General features: G+C 47.6%; 1 pseudogene; it reads left to right on the forward strand.

Moving 5' to 3' along the window:
* The first annotated feature begins 379 nt into the window (after positions 1-379).
* Positions 380-22,031, forward strand: LOC123055611 (ATP-dependent DNA helicase RecQ-like; annotated as a pseudogene).
* Positions 22,032-22,135: the final 104 nt, after the last annotated feature.

The raw sequence follows: 22,135 nt of genomic DNA on the forward strand, positions 1-22,135 counted from the left end.
AACCGGTACTAATGGGCATCACACCCTTTAGTCCCGGTTCGTGGCACCAACCGGGACTAAAGGGTCCAGGTGAACCGGGACTAATGCCTTAGCCGCACGAACCGGGACCAATGCTCACATTAGTCCCAGTTCGTGACTGAACCGGGACTAATGTGAATATTGCTCTGTGACGAAAGCCCTGTTTTGTACTAGTGACGATGGATAGGAAAACGTATTGGAGAGACGCGGGGACGACTCCTACGACCCCTTCTCCATCTCTCAGCCGCCTACAGGGCACGGCGCGCTGCGCCGCAGCGGGGCGGGGCACGGATGATCGACCGAAGCAGCGGCAGGATCACAGTGCGGCGGGCCTGCTAAGGGAGCACAGCGGCCGACCGTCATGCGGGACGAGACAGAGGTTGGGGAAGGGATGACTATGGAGGGTGGAGGTGGTGGGTGGCGCGATGCAGGGCACGACAGGCACAGCCTTGCGCTGCTCCTCGTTGCCTGCAATGTGACCATGCCCTGACTTGGCGTTCCGCGATGGCGGCGGCGGCGGTCTCATAGATTGGCAGAGGAGCAAGACGTGGGTGGCGGAGGCTAGGAACCCTGGGGTTCCGCGATGGAAGCGGCGACGGCGGTCTCGTAGGAGTTGGACCAAGGAAGGGGTTGGATCGAGATGGGTGATGCCGGCGGCGGCGGAGGTCTCGTAGGAGTTGAACCGATGGGGCTGTGACCTAGATCGATAGGAGTGCTTTTTTGCGGAGTGTTTTTTTCGGCTACGTGCGTGGGTGGCTGGGGAAGTGCAGGGGACGAAAAAACCGACGAAAAAATCCGGACGAAAGTGGTGGGACGAAATTAAACCGCAGAGACTTACCAACTGAGACATTAGGAGTAGAGATTATCCCTAATGCTACTAGGGCGTAACAAACTTGAAGTAAAAAAGCTGGGTTTCCATTGACTTTCTGTCTTTTTTTCTCCAGTTTTTGTTTATTTCTTCTCCTTTTTTCTGGATTTCTTCTCTTTCTTTTTACTTTGTTTTCTTCGGGTTTCTTTGTTTCTTTCTTGATTTTCACTTTTTCTTTTCTTTCCTTTTTCTTCAGTTTTGTTTGCTTTTTTTCTTGTTTTTATTTTGTTCTCCCTCGGGTTTTCATTGTTTTTCTTTACACATTTTGGTATATATCTAATACATTTTCTAATACACATTAAAAAAATTTCAAATATAAGTTTACCATTTTTGGAATAAATGGTCAATAATTTTTTATACACATTTAACATTTTTCAAAAACTTGTTCAACATTTTTGAAATGCTTGATTAACATTTCTATATACATGATAAAATTTATTCATCATTTTTTAATACATGGTCAACATTTTATTCATACACATTTAACATTTTTCAGATGCTTGATTATCATTTTTCAAATACTTGTTCAATATTTTTTTCAAATGCTTGATTAACAGTTTTTATACAAATGATCAATTTTTTTCATAATTTTTAATAGATGGTCAACATTTTTATATAGACATTTAACACTTTTCAAATGCTTGATTACCATTTTTCAAATATCTGTTCAATTTTTATTTTCAAATGCTTGATCAACTTTTTTACAAAAAATATCATTTTTTAATACATGGTCAACATTTTTATAACAATTTTCAAAAACTTGATTAAAACTTTTCTAATAGTTATTCAACATTTTATAAATGCTTGAGTGACATTTTAAAATACATTGTCAAAGTTTTTCACAAAACATTGTATTTTGGGGTACATTAATCGTATATTTGATAAACATTTTCTCTATACACATTTAACATATTTCAAATGATTGGTTAATATTTTTCAAAAAAATTATGTAGACTGTTTTTTGTAGTATATAAATTTATAATATTTTAAAGTATAAAATGGTAAAAAGAAAGGAAAAAAATAAAACAGAAAACGTGAAAAAATAGGAAAAATGAGCCTTCGGCCTCGCATGCGCCTGGGTAGGCCCATCCGGGGCTCCCCTTCACGCGAGGATGCAGATTTCATCGGTCTGTCAGAGAGCCATTCGGGAACTCGAAGCTGCAAAGAATATGGGTGGACATTGCATGATAACCCAAGAGATCATGAAGTGAAGTGCCTCGTTTGCGTCATGCACTTTCAAGTTTAAACAGCGCAATAGCAATGGAGAGGCACATAGACTTGCCTGGATGGCGTCCTTGCTAGCTGTGGGACGACATATCTGGTTTACTCTCCCTTTGAAAACTTTTGTATCCGTGTAAACTTTCATACGGCGGAATAAACTGCAACTGCGCTATTTATCTAAAAAAGGTCTCTATGCGCACAAAAAAAAAAGGTCTCGCAATAAGTGAGACATAGGGATGCCCAACTCCATGTGCTACGTTCTTTTTTAGGGTTATTAGTCCATGTTCTTCGCCGAGACCTTGCCGGCCCAAAAGACAAGCCAAACCAGGCCCGCTAAAAGTCCACGAGAGAAAAAAAAAGCTAATTGGCGGGAACGTAGATAAAAAAGCGGCGCAAACCAAAACCCCTTCCCCCAAACGGCAAATTTGACAAATTTGACCTGTGACGAAATCAAATCACAGAATGAACTACCTGTGAAACTATTTCACGCGGCTGACCTTTTTGTGTGACGCCCAACACGAAGGCGCCACACTACACTGTGCAACGCCTCACAGATAGGCGCTACACGCCTGGCCAGCGTTGCACCCCAGACTGCCTAAAAATTGCTAAGTCATTGTGCAGAGCCTAAGAGCTAGGCGCTATCTGTATAGTGTGGCGCCTAGCTCTCAGGCGCTGCACTAGTGGTTGCACTACAAAATGAAGCAACCACTAATGAACGTCTAGAAGCTAGGCGCTGCACACTGACTTAGTAATTTTCGGATCACACGGGTGCGACGCTGGCCAGGCGTGTAGCGCCTATCTGTGAGACGTTGCACAGTGTAGTGTGGCGCCTTCGTGTCGGGCGTCACACAAAAAAGTCAGCCGCGTGAAATAGTTTTACGGGCAATTCATTCTGTGATTTGATTTCGTTCATAGGGCAAATTTGTCAATTTTGCCCCCCCAAACCCCCCACCTCGCCGCCCACCACCATCCGGCCGTTCCATTCCAATTCCCTCGCCCCGCTCCAACTGCGCTGTTTGTCTAAAAAAGGTCTCGCAATAAGTGAGACATAGGGATGCCCAACTCCATGTGCTACGTTCTTTTTTAGGGTTATTACTCCATGTTCTTCGCCGAGACCTTGCCGGCCCAAAAGACAAGCCAAACCAGGCCCGCTAAAAGTCCACGAGAGAAAAAAAGAAAGCTGATTGGCGGGAACGCAGATAAAAGAGCGGCGCAAACCAAAACCCCTTCCCAAACGGTAAATTTGACAAATTTGACCTGTGACGAAATCAAATTACAGAATGAACTACCCGTGAAACTATTTCACGCGGCTGACTTTTTGTGTGACGCCCGACACGAAGGCGCCACACTACACTGTGCAACGCCTCACAGATAGGCGCTACACGCCTGGCCAGCGTTGCACCCCTGCCTAAAAATTGCTAAGTCATTGTGCAGAGCCTAAGAGCTAGGCGCTATACTGTATAGTGTGGCGCCTAGCTCTCAGGCGCTGCACTAGTGGTTGCACTACAAAATGAAGCAACCACTAATGCAACGCTTAGAAGCTAGGCGCTACATTGTATAGTGTGGCGCCTAGCTCTCAGCCGCTGCACACCGACTTAGTAATTTTCGGATCACACGGGTGCGACGCTAGCCAGGCGTGTAGCGCTTATCTGTGAGGCGTTGCACAGTGTAGTGTGGCGCCTTTGTATCGGGCGTCACACAAAAAATCAGCCGCGTGAAATAGTTTTACGGGCAGTTCATTCTGTGATCCCCCAAACCCCCCACCTCGCCGCCCACCACCACCCGGCCGTTCCATTCCAATCCCCTCGCCCCGCTCCCTTCCTTCCCCAATCCAACCCTACCGCAGCCGTACGGCTCGATCCCCCCCCCCGCCCGCGGAGGGTACCCTCCCCGCCCTCCCCCCTAAACCCTAGGCACCGAGGCGCGCCATTCTAATCCGGGGTTCTTTTTCTGGTCGCAGAGGTACTTCGGGTACACGGGGTTCCGGCCGTACCAGCGGGAGATCGTGGACACGATCTTGCAAGGGCGGGACTGCCTGGTCTTCATGGCCACCGGCAGCGGCAAGTCCATGTGGTAAGTGAACAAACCCCACGCCTGCTCGCGCGCTCCATTTTGCTTGGTTGCGGTCGTGGAGGATGGCGCTAGGTGCTGTTTCTTTTTTTTTGTTTGGTGTGTGGAGGTCGGTGGATCTGCAGGCTGAGCACTGTAGTGGCCGAATCTAGGTTTGGGGGCCGCATTTGGTAGATGATAAATTAGGTGTGCTGTATCTCTTGGCAGTGCTCTGCTTTGCGCTCCAGCGATTCCGCTGCTTGGATTGCTAAAAATTGTTTTGGAGAGTCTGATCTGCATTACTGTTTTTGGGAGAAAATGTAGTCATTTTGGTGGTAAATGTCGGGAACCTGTAAGCTACAAAGTTGTTGAATAATCTTCAACTGAGTATCCAAACTCATCTAGTATTCCAACTTGTCATCGGATCAGTGTGAGGCTAAGAGAGCTGTTGAGGATATAAACCTTAGAGTCACCCGCCCGGAGGGGCCGGGTTACTCGTAATGGTCATCGCCTGAAGCCCGGCGCCAAGCTTGAAGACGGCGGGCCAAAGATGGGCTTAAGACCCGGCGATGGCTTAAGGCCCGTAGTTACAACCGCTATTATGGTAGAACTTGTAGTGTAAGGCAAGAATAGTTGAGAGTCCGAGTCGGACACTCTTATGAGCCGGCCGGGACTCTGAGAGCTGCTGGGCGTCAACCTCTCTATATAAAGGGACGACCCGGCGGCGGTTTAAGGACAAGTAAGATCTCATCGAGAGCCAGGCGTAGCAGTTAAGCTCCCTGGTCATCGAAACCCTAATCAATACCACCTCAACTGGACGTAGGCTTTTTCCTTCACCGTAAGGGGCCGAACCAGTATAACCCTCGTGTTCTTTGTCCCGTTTAACCCCTTCAAGCTTCCTAGCTGCGATGGCTCCACGACTAAGTCCTAGCTCGAGGACATCTGCCGTGACAATTCCACGACAGTTGGCGCCCACCGTGGGGCCAGCGCACGGTGGATTTGAGTTCTTGAAGGGCAGCTTCGAAGGGCTCAAGGGATACGCTGTGGGCCGGATGACCAAGAGTCGTCGCGGCAAGCTCTACATCGACGATGCAAACTGGGGCCCGACGCCGGCTCAATTGAGTACGGGTACCGGGTCCCCTTCGGCGGAATTCATGTCTTCATTGGCAAGATTGGTGAGCCGGGCCTTGAGCCGGATTTCTGCGCCGATCTCATCGAGACGGCTCAGCGTGCACGACCTGCCCGGGCTCTACTTGCCTTGAGGCATGCTTTGTGGGATGTGTTCATGGAGGACTCTCTGAAGGGTCTGGATCTGGTGATGAGACGGCCGCCGGCTCTGACGGCGAGTCGTCCACAGATGAGTCAAACTCGTTGTATCAACTTCAAGATGGTAGGCTCAGGGGTTGTTCCGATGGTGACAGTATTCCAGATCCTTTTGAGCCGCCGAGCCGGGTTGGGATCTTCATGGCCGGTGCGCAACCTGTTCAAAACCCTACCGCTGGGTCGGGAAACCCGGTGCCCTCGCCGGCTCAGGTGCTGATGGATCTCACGGACAAGATGACGGCCCTGTTGACCGCCACGGTTGACCCGGCGGATCAAGCTCAGCATGACTCGGAGGTGGCGCAGTTAAAATTAGATCTAGTGAAAGCCAAGGAGGATCTGGCGGCGGAAGGGATCAGGATGCCTGCGGAGAGGGCGGCTCTCGACGCCCAGACTCAGTTGATTCAGGCGCAGTCCTTCCGGCTCACGATGGATCAGAACGCGTCCAATGAGGTCATGAGAAGGAGGAATCAAAATGCCCAATCTCGACTCCCTCCGGTCTACGATCCTCGAAACCTCTTCAACACGCCAGGTGCTGGGTCTAGTAACCCGCCGGGAATCATAGTGCCCGGGTCTGGGACCCCTGTTCAGCCACAAGTGATGGGGCCTCCCCCGGGGAACCCTGCCCCGCCTCAGTATGTGCCAATACCACCGGGTCATTATGCTAACCCGCTGGAGAACATGATCGCCGCAGCAGCACGACTGGCGGCTCTCCCAATTGACGGCGACTCTCCAACGGCTATTGAAACCCGCCGGGTCAGAGAACTCCTTCAGACAGCGCTGGCGCAGCAAGAAGCGTACTCTTACAGCCGGGACAGGATCCACTCAACCCCTCGTCCAGGCCGGAGCCCGAGTTATAGCAGACACATGGTCTCAGCGACCGGCTCAAGTAATGTCCGACGCCATGACCCGCCCCCTGGCCATGGCCCGGCTCATAACGGAGCCTTTCACGCAACAGACCAAGACAGAGCGCGGCAGGAGGCGGAGCAGGTGCCTCAGTTGACGGCTTACCAGACTCCCCCGGCTTATCCGACGACTTCCGTCGATGTGGGCATCCCTACGAGGACTGGAGGTGTCCCTTGTTTAGTGCCGGCTCTCCGCAATGAGCGTCTACCCAAGGATTTCAAAGGGCCTAGGAAGGTGCCTAATTACACGGCTGATTTACAGCCCGGAGCCTGGATCGAGAGTTACGAGATGGCCATGGAATTGCTGGAGGTCAGTGAAGCGGCGATGGCCAAGTACTTCACCATGATGCTAGATGGGACCGCCCGCACTTAGTTGAAAGGGCTACCACCGAATTCCATCGGGTCTTGGGCTGAGTTGAAAGCCCGGTTCATCCAAAACTTCAAGGATACCTGTAGGCAGTCTATGTCAATTGTGGATTTGACTAACTGTAAACAGCAGGAGGGTGAGTCTACGACACATTGGGTTCGTCGGGTCAAGGAGATAATACATTCATCTGATAAGATGGATGCCGGCTCTGCGGTCTTAATGTTGGAACAGAATTGTCGTTTCCTGTCCTTGAAGATGAAACTCGGACGGCTTAAGCGCGACTGCAATGATATGGGTACGCTGATGGCGGCTCTCATCAAGTACGCTGACTCTGATAGTACCAAGGACCCCGCTTCAGATGATGAAAGGACAGGGAAGGGAAAGAAGAACGGCAATGGCAAGGGTCCTCAGCATAACCCGGGGAACCAAGGAGGTGGCAAGCGTAAGGCCGACGGCAGCCTAGAGTTCGTGGCTAATGCCAGCTCACAGGGGAATAACCAGCGACGCAAGGGGAGGCCACCTCCCCGAGCCGGCGGGTCAGGCCCGACGCTGGAGCAGCTGTTGAATGAGCCTTGTCCAAGGCATGGCTCTAGGGAAAAGCCAGCTACTCATCTATGAAAGGATTGTGCAATCATGAAAGCCTTTAGGAATTCCAATGCTTTTAATGGCAACCATGGCCCGGGCGGCGGTTCAGGCGCTGGCGGTTTTCATGGCCCGGGCGGCGGCTCAAGTTCTAATCCACAGAACGGTCAAGGGGGCTTGAATCAGCAGTCTGGCCAGGGTCATCAACAGCAGCAGGGGGGTTATCAGACCAATCCAAAGCAGCTTAACGGTGGACAATATCATGTATTTACCACCAGTTTGTGTAAGCGAGATCAGAAGCTTCATAAGAGGGCTGTGAATGCTGTTGAGCCGGCGGTTCCACGCTATTTAAGATGGTCTGAGCAGCTTATTGTGTGGAGTAGTGAGGATCACCCTCCCCGGGTTGATAACCCGGGTCATTTGGCCCTGGTGGTGGCTCCTCAGGTGGGAGGATATAAGTTCACTAAGGTGCTCATGGATGGAGGTAGCAGCATCAACATCCTCTATTATGAGACCTTCCGTCGTATGGGGTTGATTGATAAGAACCTCAGCCAGTCCAATACTATTTTCCATGGTGTGGTGCCTGGTAAGTCGGCTTATCCAGTTGGCAAGATCGAGTTGGAGGTAGCCTTTGGAGACGAGTACAACTACAGGGTGGAAAAATTGACCTTTGAGGTGGTCAAGATAAGAAGTCCGTATCATGCCATATTTGGGCGGCCGGCTTACGCCAAGTTCATGGCACGGCCGTGTTACGTGTATTTACAGCTCAAGATGCCGGGTCACAATGGGACCATCACGGTTCATGGCAGCCAGAAGGTGGCCTTGGAGTGTGAGGAAGGCGATGCAGCTTACGCAGAATCTGTTTGTGCAACAAAGGAGTTGAAATTTTACAAGGACAATGTTGACCCAACAGATATGACCTCTCTGAAAACGCCGACTACGGAGCATGAGCCGACAATGAAATTTAAGTCGGCTGATGAGACTAAACTTGTTGATTTCGTTCCAGGAGATTCATCTCAGTAGTTTAGTATCAGTGCCAATCTGGATCCAAAATAGGAAAGCGCGCTCATCGAGTTCATCCGTGAGAATAGGGACATCTTTGCATGGAAGCCTTCTGACATGCCAGGTGTACCTAGAGAGCTCGCTGAGCACACTCTCAATGTTGATCCGAAATTTAAGCCGGTCAGGCAATTCCTTCGGCGGTTTAATGAAGAGAGGCGGAAGGCCATTGGTGAAGAGGTGGCCCGGCTCTTGGTGGCCGGGTTTATTGTTGAAGTCTTTCACCCGAAATGGTTAGCTAACCCGGTGCTCGTGCTCAAGAAGAATGGCACCTGGCGGATGTGTGTGGACTACACGGACTTAAACAAGGCATGTCCGGCTAATCCTTTTGCTCTTCCCCGTATTGATCAAATCATTGATGCTACGGTGGGTTGCGAGCGCTTAAGTTTTTTGGATGCTTATTCTGGATACCATCAGATTAAAATGGCAGTTAAGGACCAGGAGAAGACGGCGTTCATCACTCCCTTTGGAGCCTTCTGCTATGTGTCTATGCCCTTTGGACTCAAGAGTGCACAGGCGACTTATCAGCGTTGCGTGCAGAACTGTCTTCATAACCAGATTGGGCGCAATGTTCATGCCTATGTGGATGATATTGTGGTTAAGTCCAGGGAGAAGGAAACCTTGATAGATGATCTGAGGGAAACCTTTGATAATCTCCGGGTCTACAAGATGATGCTTAACCCGGCCAAGTGTGTTTTTGGTGTTCCTGCAGGCAAGCTCTTGGGTTTCTTGGTTTCTAACAGAGGCATTGAAGCTAACCCGGAGAAGATCAAGGCAATCACCTCTCTGGCTAAGCCGGCGTGTATAAACGACGTCCAGCGCCTGGCAGGTCGTATCGCTGCTTTAAGCCGGTTTATAAGCCGTTTGGGTGAGAAGGCCATGCCATTGTACCAGTTGATGAAGAAAACTGATGACTTTGTCTGGAATGATGCTGCTAATACTGCTTTTGAGGATTTGAAGAGACAGCTGGCAGAGCCCCCAGTCCTTGCTGCTCCGGTTGACAAGGAGCCTTTATTACTCTATGTAGCTGCTAACACACGAGCCGTCAGTGTGGCTGTGGTGGTGGAGCGCAAGGAAGAGGGTAAGGAGCATCCGGTTCAGCGGCCGGTTTACTACGTCAGCGAAGTGCTCATCGAGTCCAAACAGCGGTATCCTCATTGGCAGAAGCTTGTTTATGGTGTGTTCATGGCAAGCCGGAAGCTTAAGCATTATTTCCAGGGTCACCCTATCACCGTGGTCAGTTCTGCCCCCCTTGGAGATATCATTCAAAACAGAGAGGCCACAGGGAGAGTGGCTAAGTGGGCTATAGAGCTCGGGCCTCATGGTCTGAAATACGTACCACGCACTGCTGTTAAATCTCAAGCCTTGGTGGATTTCATCAACGATTGGACAGAGCTACAAGTGCCCGAAGAAAAGCCGGATAACACATATTGGACTATTCACTTCGATGGGTCCAGGCAATTGGAGGGCTCGGGGGCTGGAGTTGTATTGGGTTCCCCTAAAGGTGACAAGTTCCATTATGTGCTACGGTTGATGTTTCCTTGTACTAACAATGCGGCTGAGTACGAGGCCTTGCTCCATGGTCTTCGGATGGCTAAGGAGATGCGCTTGAGCCGGGTAAGGTGCTTCGGCGACTCAGACTTAGTGGCTCAACAAGTGTCAGGCAAGTGGGATTCCAAGGACCCTCTCATGGCGGCTTATCGCCGTGAAGTTGATGCTATTGCTGGACACTTTCAGGGTTACCAAGTAGAGCACATCGATCGCAGGAAGAATGAGGCGGCTGATGCTTTAAGCCGGCTGGGCTCTCAACGAAAACCAGTGCCGCCTAATACTTTCCTGGACGCCTTGCATAACCCTTCTGTTAAGTTGCCTACAGAGGAAGACTTGGCTGTCCCTGACCCGGAGGCACAATTGGTGGCGGCTCTCCACGTCATCCCGGACTGGACAGTGCCCTATCTGGCTTACATGACCCGGGGAGATTTACCTGAGGATGAAACTTTGGCCAGACAAATAACCTGGCGGTCTAAGTCAATGGTTGTTATCAATGGTGAGCTGCATCGCCACAGCGTTACGGGGACGTTCCAGCGTTGTGTCTCCCCTGAGGAAGGTCAAGAAATCTTGCGTGAGATTCACGAAGGGGATTGTGGCCATCATGCCGGCTCAAAATCCCTTGTTGCAAAGGCTTTTCGTCATGGTTTTTATTGGCTGACGGCTCATGCTGATGCGGAGGACTTGGTCAGTAAATGTGACGGTTGCCAGAGGTTCTCACGGTGGGCTCATGTGCCGGCTCAAGAGCTGCGGATGATACCGATCACTTGGCCATTTGCGGTCTGGGGGCTCGATATGGTTGGGCCTTTTAAAAGGTCCAAGGACAAGAAGACCCACCTCTTGGTGGCAGTTGACAAATTCACAAAGTGGGTCGAAGCAGAGCCAGTTAGCAAGTGTGACGCAGCCACGGCGGTTCAGTTCATGAAAAAGGTGATCTTTCGCTTCGGCTTTCCACATAGCATTATAACTGACAATGGTACCAATCTGTCCAAGGGCGCCATGGAGGAGTTTTGTCAACGAGAGCATATTCGACTTGATGTTTCATCCGTGGCTCACCCTCAATCTAATGGTAAAGCTGAGAGAGCTAATCAGGAGATTCTGAAAGGCATCAAGCCCCGGCTCTTGGTCCCTTTGCAACAGACGCCGGGTTGTTGGGTGGAGGAGTTACCCTCCGTGTTATGGAGCATCAATACTACTCCTAACAGGTCTACGGGTTACACGCCTTTCTTCATGGTTTATGGAGCGGAAGCAGTCCTCCCCAGTGACATCCGTCATGACTCGCCTCGAGTGGCGGCTTATGTTGAGGCGGATAATGAACAGGCGCGCCAAGATGCTCTTGACTTGTTGGACGAACAGCGTGATGTGGCAGCAGCTCGTTCAGCGATTTACCAACAAGACCTGCGCCGTTATCACAGTCGCCGGGTTAAATCCCGGGTCTTCCAGGAAGGTGATCTGGTGCTCCGGCTCATCCAAGATCAAACAGATGCACACAAGTTATCCCCGCCTTGGGAAGGGCCCTTTGTGGTCAGCAAGAACTTGCACAACGGGTCATACTACCTTATTGACGTTCGCGAGCATAAAGATTCACGTAAGTCGGAGGAAGAGACCCGTCGGCCGTGGAATATAGCTCAGCTTCGGCCTTATTACACTTGAGCCACCGGCTCTCATAATGTACATATTTCTATAAGCCATGTATATATATTATGATAAGCAATAAAGCAGGACCTCTGTCCTTTTCTCTCCTCCAAAGGTAAATGTGTTGTTTCCATTACAAGATCACATGGTAACTTAGAGGTGGATCCGGCTTATGATCGTATTCGAATCTAGCCATACGCAATATAATCACTTGGGGGCTTCCTGTTCAAACATAGGTCGTATTCGAACCAAAGAGAACATAGCTGTCGATACCCATTTGATTGGCAAAGTGCCGAGCTCATTGGGGAGTTTTCTTTGATCATATTTGAATCATAGCTCAACCCCCTTTGGGAACCGACGTGGATCGTATTCGAATCAGCGTCGTTAAACAATTCTTAAGGTCATTTGGGGGCTTCCTGTTCAAACATGGGTCGTATTCGAACCAAAGAGAACATAGCTGTCGGTACCCTCTTGATCGGCATCGCCAAACCCACTGGGGGCTATATGATCGTGCTCGAATCTTAGCTTAACCCCTTTGGGACGGGTCTCTGGTCGTATTCAAACCGGAAGCCCCTAAGTTTTGATTTTCTGATTTACAACAAGTTCTTCTAGTTGTATCAACAGTGTACACGGCGGTTCTTATTCCACCGGCTTAAGTTTGACTCACAGTGCTAGTCGTGCACAATCAGCATTATTATCCGGAGTTGAGGTACCAACCTTATTATCCGGGTTATATAATCCGGAAGTGTACTTGAAGGCCGGTAAGTATGTTATTACTGTTATATCAAGGACATAATTGAGGACCAGTCTTTCGTGGCTTAGATTTATATTCCGGGTTATATGTATGAGACTAGGATTCTTAGTGCGGTAAGCCGCCTAGAGACTTGTGATTTGTTTTTCTATGCAGGATAGTTAAAAACAACTATTTGAGCTTAAGGAAAATGAATGATCAATTATGACCCAGAGGAATATAAGGAAGCAACTTCAATGGAATTAAGCATTCAGCACGTGCACGATGGCACGACAAATTTAGAATGTTGGTCCTATTCTATTACAAGACTCCCCGAGTCCAAAAGGGTGAAGAATTGTTTAACAAGCCGCCTAAAGAGTCAAGATGCTTGCCGGGTCGAAGGTTCCGGCTCATCCCTCTCCGCTCCTCCGGCTGTTCCCAAGACCTGGAAGGTTGTCGATTTCCAGTCAATGCCGCTCAAAGCTTCAAATTGAGCTTCCTCGTCAATTAACCCGGCCGGGTCAATTTCCAGGGCAAAGGTGTGCTTACGAGTCGGCGGGACTAAGCTGATGGCTTTATAACGCGGAGTGGGGATCCTCTGATTCTCTGCGTCGTAGCCCGGCTGGTACTTGGTCAGATCGGTGTCATTCCCAATCAGGGTGGCCACCGGGCGCACGATCTTCACGCAGGCAGCAAAGTCCTTTTGATCGAAGGGGGTGCCGTCTTCCTTCAAGCTGGGGTAACCAAGTGCAATGTCCGCCGGGTCTAGCTCTGGAAGGAAAGCCTTGGCCCGGCTCAGAGCAGCTATGGCTCCGGCTCTTGCAGAGGCCCGTCGCAGCTCTTGGACACGCTGAGGAAGAACGGCCAGCCGGCGAAGTACTTCCGCCAGGTGAGTCGGAACCTCATTGGATAGGGCCACCACAGCCAAAGCGCGCTGTGACCCGGTGTAGAGTTGCTCCACCAGGGTGTACACGGCCTTCAGCTTGGTCAGTACGTTCTGATTGAGGTTGGCGCTTCTGGGACCTGTTTAACAAAGTAAGATAAGCCATTCTCAATGATGGAAGTTATGAGACATAAAGACTGTAAACTTGTTCAAAGCCTGCAGAAAGACTTACCGAAGATTGCGGCGACCATTTGTGATACATGGCGTTTTAAGCCGGAGAGTTCAGCGGTTCTCTCCGTCAGAGCTTTCTCCGCCTGTTCGGCCCGGCTCACCAGAGCAGCCTTCTCTTCGGCCCAAGTCTTCCTTTCAGCTTCAAACGTCTTCTTCAGCTTCTCTTGAGCGGCAATGCTGGATTCAAATTTGGCGTTGGCCGTCCGGGTCTCAGTTTCCTGAGTCGTCAGGCGGTTCTTCAGCTCTGATTTATCAGCCTCAAATTTCTTGCAAACAGCCTGCACAATTTCCGGGTTATAGTATGAACAGTTATTATGCAACTTTAAAGTCCCAAGCACTTTCCAAGCAAAGACACTTGGCACTTGGGGGCTAATGCATGTCGAAAGTTTTCTATCTACAAAATTACCGGTTCATGAGAGTAAGCCGGAAGATAAGTCTACAACATATTCTATCATAAGTAGTAGACTTGGGGGCTAGAGTATGGTAAAGATAACTATGCAGTAAGCAATAGAGTGGTACCTCAGACTTCTGCTGTATCTGATTCACCATGTTGATCTCCAAATCCCGGCTGTTGTGCACCTGACTGACATAGCCGGAGACGATCTCTCCGATGCTCAAGTTAGCATAGTTGGTGAGGTCCAGCTTGGCCCGGCGGCGCTCTAGCAACTCTTCCTTGGCGGAGCACTTGGCCAGCGCAGTGGGTCTCCCCGGCTCAACAAACTCCGTCCGGGTGATTACCACGTCCGGGTCATCGGCCGGCTGAGCCGGGCTGGAGGTCTCCGGATTAGCAGAAGTCTCTATGATTGGCTCGTCGGTTGGAGCGGTGGCTTCAGGAGCAGAGGCAACTGGCGGCTCTTGAGCTGAAACCTCCGGCTCAGTCACGACCGGCTCTTCGACTAGCTTATTCTTCTTTGCTCTTTTACTGAGCTTGGCTTGAGCGCTGAAAGGACAAAAAGTTAGTACAAAGGTATGAGTAAAGATAAGCACAACATAAGATGATCATTGTTACCCGGGGGCGGTCTTGAAAGCCAGCAGGCTCGATTGCATAGAATCACCAGAGGAAAGTGAAGTTTCCTGATAATTTGAATCAGAAGAATTGAGCGGTTGACGAATAACGCCCGCCAAAGGGTGCAAAGGATATAAGTTGGATATGACCTCGGTCCGGCGTTTCCTTGATGCTTCAGGTAAGCCGGAGGAGAGGTCTGCGTCCTTGCTGGTCCGGGTGTGCCGCCGGCTCTCATGAATCTGTCGCTTCAAAAGAAATTGAGGATCTTGATAAGCTAAAGGATGTGAAAATCTTACTTTCCGGGTTACTCTTCGGACTTTCAGCCTTGGCAAGGGCTCCGAGTCGGAGGAAAGTATCATTACCTCTTCAGTCACCGGGTTACTTGCTCCGGTGTCATCCTGTGGACAATCAAGTTAATAAGGTGGCCAAAAGACAGCAGAAAAGCGGAATATAACAAGAGCTTACAGGTTCAGGGGTTACCTCTGACTCGGAGCTGTCACTTAGTTGAAGCAGCTCTGAGGCAGTAGGCCTGCTTCCCTTCTTGCGGGGAGCGGCTCTCCTGGCGGCTTTCTTAGCCTTCCTGGCCTTCTTGGCCGCCTCATGGTCATACCTGACCTTCTAGAATTTATCATCAGCCTGAAAAATACAATGAAGATTTCTTAAGGTTCAGATGAAAACTATCTAAAGGAGAAAATAAGATATTCAGATCAGCGGCTTACCGCTGGGGCCGGGTTGGTCTTGCAGAAGGGGCTTAAGCCGGTCCTCCCGCAGTCTGCCAAGCTCTCATTCAAGAGGGCTTTGGTCATGTCTTCAACAACGTCTTCAGGAAGATCGTTGCGGCTGTGTCGCAGGGGGTCATCTTTCCGGCCCGTGTAATCACACATTAAGCCGGGGCGGCGGCTTAAGGGGATCACCCGCCAGGAGATCCAGACCCGGACCAGATCAATGCCGTTGAGGCCGTTGCCCAGGAGAGCCTTGATCTTGTTGATGGTGGGGATCAGAGGTTGACGCTCCGCCTGAGATAGTTTGTCGGGCAGAGGGTGGTTTGGTTCCAGACGCACGGCACGAAAGCCGGGCAGAGGGCTCTCGTCAGCCGGAGACGTGTCCTGGCAGTAAAACCACGTCTGGTTCCAGTCTTTTGGATGGCTGGGCGGCTCAGCGTAAGGAAAGAGGCAGTCTCTCCGGCGTTGAATGGAGATTCCACCAAGTTCCAGGCTTGGTCCGTTGGCGCACTCATTCTGGCGGTTCAAATAGAATAGCTCTCTAAAGAGCAGAAGGCTGGGCTCTTCTCCAAGGTAGACTTCGCAGAATACTTGGAAGTTGCATATATTTGACACGGAATTGGGTCCTATGTCTTGTGGCCGCAGATCAATGAAATTCAGCACATCTCTAAAGAACTTTGAGCCGGGCGGTGCGAAGCCCCGGCTCATGTGATCCGCAAATATTACCACTTCACCATCCTTTGGTTGCGGTCTCTCCTCTGACGGGTCAGGGACACGGTAAGACATGACATCCTTTTTGGGTAGGTAGCCCGTCTTCACAAAGTCCGCTAAGGTTTCATTAGTGACGTTGGACCTCAGCCAGTTGCACGTGATGGGTGCTTTGGGAGCTTTGGGAGGCATGGTGAAAGTCGGAAGCCTATGATAACAGGAAATGTCCGGTTCAATTATAAGCCGGAGGAAATTTACAGTTCAATGTTCAAAGTGGCGGCTTATGAAGGGGCCTAATGACATATGGTTAAGTACATCGGGTTATCTAAGCCGCTGGAAGTATCGAGAGTAATTCAAATTGTCTACAGCTTTATCATAAATGAGCCGGAGGATTTTACGGCGCGTGGTTTTCTTTAAGCCGGAAATGTAAGCCGCCATGACTCAGCAGATGCAGTTTTTTACTAAGTGTGGTGAAAACAGGTTTCGCACATCGCAGTAATTAATTTGGATCAAAACGGTCGACTAAAGAGGAAAGTTTCTAGACCTAAAACAGACGCAGAAGAAGTTCGCGGGTTCAAACGGAGCCTCTATGCAATAAAAAGGGATCTATGTACATTGGGAATGGAAGTGAAACAGCTACCGCAGCAGTTTTGTGTAGTCTAAAGATCAAGAAAGGGTGGTAATAATAAAAACTACCAAGGGCTCGCGATGAACGGCGACGAACACGGGAAGAACAGCAAGAACCCTAATGCGGATCTATTCTAGGAAGTAACATGGACTTACGGGTGCTGCAGAGCTGCGGAGATCGCCGCCGTTTATCTGGTCACGTCAGGTTGATGCAGCGGCCGGAGTTGGTGAAGACAAGAAGACCCGCGGCGGCGGCGGTGGTGGAACTCGAGCGCAGCACAGTGGCGAGAGGAAGATGGAGGTGGCGAAGTGACTAGAGGCTCATTGGGCCGGGCTATTTATAAGTCGAGGCTCATAAGTGGGCGCGAGAAACGAGGAGGCCACGACGCGGTTATCTCACCATAAAACGCCTCGATTTTTGGGACGACAGTTAAAGATAAGATCCGTTGCGGATATGGCGGAGTAAAAAATGGACTTAATGGAAGATGACGTCACGGCGGGTTACCCGGAATCCAGAAGATGACGTCACGACGGGTTATAGCCTTCACACAATTGTAAGCCGGAGATTTTCTATCAAAAGGATTGAAGATTGACATGAGCCGGCTCAAATCAATCTGGGGCCTAATGTTGAGGATATAAACCTTAGAGTCACCCGCCCGGAGGGGCCGGGTTACTCGTAATGGTCATCACCTGAAGCCCGGCGCCAAGCTTGAAGACGGCGGGCCAAAGATGGGCTTAAGACCCGGCGATGGCTTAAGGCCCGTAGTTACAACCGCTATTATGGTAGAACTTGTAGTGTAAGGCAAGAATAGTTGAGAGTCCGAGTCGGACACTCTTATGAGCCGGCCGGGACTCTGAGAGCTGCTGGGCGTCAACCTCTCTATATAAAGGGACGACCCGGCGGCGGTTTAAGGACAAGTAAGATCTCATCGAGAGCCAGGCGTAGCAGTTAAGCTCCCTGGTCATCGAAACCCTAATCAATACCACCTCAACTGGACGTAGGCTTTTTCCTTCACCGTAAGGGGCCGAACCAGTATAACCCTCGTGTTCCTTGTCCCGTTTAACCCTTTCAAGCTTCCTAGCTGCGATGGCTCCACGACTAAGTCCTAGCTCGAGGACATCTGCCGTGACAATTCCACGACAAGAGCTTTGCAGAGCATGATTAGAAAACGTTATATTTTGTGCCAGTGGAATTGGTTGATGGTCAGAGATTGTGAAGTATGTGCTATTGTTTCACATTTTGGTGACATTTTTATTACTTTGATAAACGGGCAGTCATTTATAAGCCTCTCATCTCTGTTATGGCGACTGCTAGCTTGTCGATTGTATGTACCCATCAGGGAACCGCTGGGGAAGATTTTTGTTTGTTTATACACAGATATATATATAGTGGATGTTACTATTGGCACGATCGTTTATTGACCTTTTTTTTGAAATGGGTGAGGGTGGTTCTTTCTTGAAACTGGGCAGTGCGTTTGTCATCGTGTCAAAGAAAAACTATTGAAGTTTCTGATTTTTTTAGTTAAGGACCTGAAAATGTGTTTTGCAGGCCATCGGAAGTAAAAGAAATATGCATCTGTTTAGAATTTTTATGTTATTACTTCCTCTTGTATGTTGGAAACTTAATTTTCTCACGGTAATTCTTTTCATGGCAGCTATCAAATCCCTCCACTGGTTGCAAAGAAGACAGCTGTTGTTGTCAGCCCTCTTCTGTCACTGATGCAATCAGGTATGATTGCTAGACACAGTATTAACATTTTGGGTGCTTTCCTCATTCTGGGTTTGCTTTGACATGAAAGCTTTTATTGTGGGTTTCATTTACTTCAAACAGGTCATGAGTTTAAAACAACATGGTGTGAGATCCGAGTATCTTGGCAGCACCCAAATGAATAGCTCTGTTAGCAGTGAGGCTGAAAAAGGCATGTATGATGTTCTGTACATGACCCCTGAGAAAGCTATTGCACTTCCTTCAAGGTGAAAATCCTGTGATATAAAAGCAGATTATGGTCGTTATTGACTTATAGTTTGCAGCACTTACAAAACTATAATTGTCAATTATTTGGCTGAGCTGGAAGGCACACACATACGAAGCTGCAAATTACTGCCCATGTGTCTTTTTTGGTCCCTTGTAGAATTTAATAATATGGCGGTGGGTCTGTTGATTTACAGTTTTCAATCGTCTATCCAGGTTCTGGAGTAACTTGCAAGCTTCCGGAATCTGCTTGTTCGCCATTGATGAAGCGCATTGCATATCGGAATGGGGTCATGATTTCAGGTCATTTGTTCTTCTATTGCGTGAATTATTTTTTCAGCAAAAGGGCTGATAATTTACTTTCATTTAAATTTTTGATATGTCTTATGCATTTATTTCAAAAATTCTGTGTGTGCTGATGTCAAATGTAAAAACTGTCAGTTCATATCACCCATCAATTCTCGCTCGGTTTCTCTCAACCTTAAATTCTGCAATCAAACTTAGCGACCAGTCAGTCTAGTACTTATTACTTATAGCTTCTTTTCTTCATTGCAATTCTCTCTCTTATTACTGATTGTAATTCTCTCTGTTGTATGCAGGCCGGAGTACAAGCAGCTGCATTTATTGCTGAGCACCTTTTGGGTGTTCCCTTCGTTGCTCTAACTGCGACAGCCACAGAAAGGTATGGATGTTTCACTATCAGTTGTTTTTACATGTTTATCCTGCTTTTGTTGATATCCAATGGTAATGTCTTTCCTCTGCTTGTTGTAGCTACTTGCATATTATTACCATAAATATTTTTGCTCACTATGATGATTGCTTACTTGTTTTATTTATTTTCCAGAGTGTCTATATCCCTTTTCTACCTGTACCAAATTCGTGGTAACTTTCAATTTGATTTTGTAGGGTCCGTGGAGATATTGCCAATTCCTTGAACCTGAGCAATCCTCACGTTGCAATCGGATCATTTGATCGTCCTAACCTTTTCTACGGTGTGAAATCATACAACCGATCTATGTCCTTTATCAGTGAACTTGTGAAAGATGTCTCAAAGAACTGCACTGTTGGTGGCTCAACAATCATTTACTGTACCACCATCCGGGACACTGAACAGGTTTGTATTTTCCAGCGTTGTACATTTTCATTCTTCTATATTTTGAGGCAACTGGTACACAAGCACGTTATGGCTGCTTGTAAGTGGGAGCTGTGTGGTCTTTAAATTCTTTAGGAAAATATTAAGTTCATGCTGACTCAGTAAGACTTTTTTGGAGAAAAATAATAAGCTTGAAATAAGTATGGGATACTTGTCTGTTGATCATTGATAGTATCAGTCATTTTCTTCTTCTGACTGATGTAACAGATTTTGGAGAGTAGTCAAACTTTTGTTGGGTACACGCATTTAGATCTGTACTGTACGTAATGTCTGAAGGATACGCAATTATAAGTTTATATACATTTTTCTTGGAGTAATATGGGAATTTCTGGGCTCCAGTTTTGATTGTAGAAGCTGCTTTTAACATATACCTAGCTTTATCTTTATCTTTACACTTATAATGATCTGGATTGGTGTCGGTCCATTGACCCTCACAAATTCCCTATTAAGTTGGTAAAAAGATTAATTACTGCAATTATCTTACATTCTATGTAGTAGACAGATATCATGATCTTTTGATTAGTTGATTCGATTGATGTATATTTTGAGATATTTTTTCATTTGCACAAAGTTAGGGACTAATTATAGAAGTGTTTAAACAACTCATGCAATAAAAAATGCTTCTATAGAAATGCACAAGCATTTAAATTCCGTAGAAACACACATGTATTTAGCTAGTTAATGTGCTAAATGCGACTTTTCTCTGTCAGGTACATGAAGCAATGATCACTGCTGGAATCAAAGCTAACATTTACCATGGTAAAATGGGTAGCAAAGCTAGAGAGGAATCCCATAGGTCTGCCATCTATGCACATGCCAACTTTTTTGTTTGGCTGTTCATCGTCTCTTCTTTCCTTCTCAATTTATTTTGGACAAACCAAATTCCTCAAGTAGGTGAATTGATGAATGCTCAGAGTACCATTCCAAGTTCATTTTAAACACTTCATCTAAAGAATGATTTGACAAATGTTTTTGTTATCTAGTTAAATATACTGGATCAAGCCATTTTATACCTCTTATGATTCACAACTCACGAGGGTTGTGATCTGATCTGACACTACAAAACACTGCCAAGATAATGTTCTGTTAGTAACGGTTTAGATCTTGCAAGTAATCAAACGAGAAAATATAACAGATATAAGGCATTAAGTGTAGTGAGTTCTCATACAGCTTTTTACAAATGTTGGCTTCACAACGTAGTGATTTTGATGATAAATTATGGTTACCCTTTGCAGATCATTTGTTAGAGATGAAGTACTTGTGATGGTGGCAACTATTGCATTTGGAATGGGAATTGACAAGCCAGATGTTAGATGTGTAATACACTATGGATGTCCTAAGAGCCTAGAATCGTACTACCAGGAAAGTGGGCGTTGTGGAAGAGATGGACTGCCTTCAGTGTGCTGGCTATATTACCAAAGAAGTGATTTTGCAAAAGCTGACTTCTATTGTTCTGAAGCAACAAATGTATGTAAATATTAGGCACACAATCAGGACTTCATGTCACACTTAAGTGATAAACATACACGGCTGCAGTTTGATTCCCATGTACTGCTTACCTATTTCATTATCTCATGGTGTATAGTTCTTACTCATCTACAGGCAACTCAAAGGAATGCCATCATGGATTCCTTCATGTCAGCACAGAAATATTGCCTCCTTGCTACATGTCGCAGAAAATCCCTGCTGCAGTACTTTGGTGAAGAGCGTTACACCGACTGTGGTATGTTTATATCACACTAGTATAGAAAAATATATCAACATCTACAACACCAAATTAGTGTGATTAGATTCATCATAAAATATATTTTTTATGTTATAGATATTAGCACATTTTTCTATGGACTTTGTCAAATATAGAGAAGTTTGACTTGGTACAAAGCTAGCACATCAATTAATTTGGAAATGGAGAGGCTGAGGGAGTTCTATTTTATGAAGGTTACAAACTACCGGACACAGTATCCTTATGTATTCCCAAAGCCAAACATCTTCAACTAGAACCCATCACAGGCCCAAGTCACTGCAAAACCTAGAAAGCTCCTTCCACACAAAGCACTGTCTGTCAGCTGCTATGCATGTTTAATTTTTCTTCTTGTAAATACATATATACTCGCAGTATCCCTGTACTTTCTGTAAGGAAAATGTGGTATTGCTGTACCAATACCCGCATACTCTTTGCTATATCGGCACATGCTACATCAAGTCTTATCCCAACTGTGACATTGATTTACAACATGCCCTTAATCTTCAGGTAACTGTGATAATTGCACAGGGACAAAAAATGAGAGGGATTTGTCAAAAGAATCTTTCTTATTGCTGTCCTGTGTCAAGTCGTGCGGGGGACGCTGGGGCCTTAATATGCCAGTTGATGTTCTCCGTGGATCACAAGTAAGTTTTTCTATCATTGATGTTTGCTATGTTCCTTAGTTTGTCACATACATTGGCTAGTTTCACTTGATTGGAGACCGTCTATGCGCTGATAGTTGGGAGCAACCATATGCGGCATTATTATTGATAGTAAAGGGATTTGA

Source organism: Triticum aestivum, chromosome 2D, assembly GCF_018294505.1.
Source record: "Triticum aestivum cultivar Chinese Spring chromosome 2D, IWGSC CS RefSeq v2.1, whole genome shotgun sequence".
Classification (NCBI taxonomy): Eukaryota; Viridiplantae; Streptophyta; class Magnoliopsida; order Poales; family Poaceae; genus Triticum; species Triticum aestivum.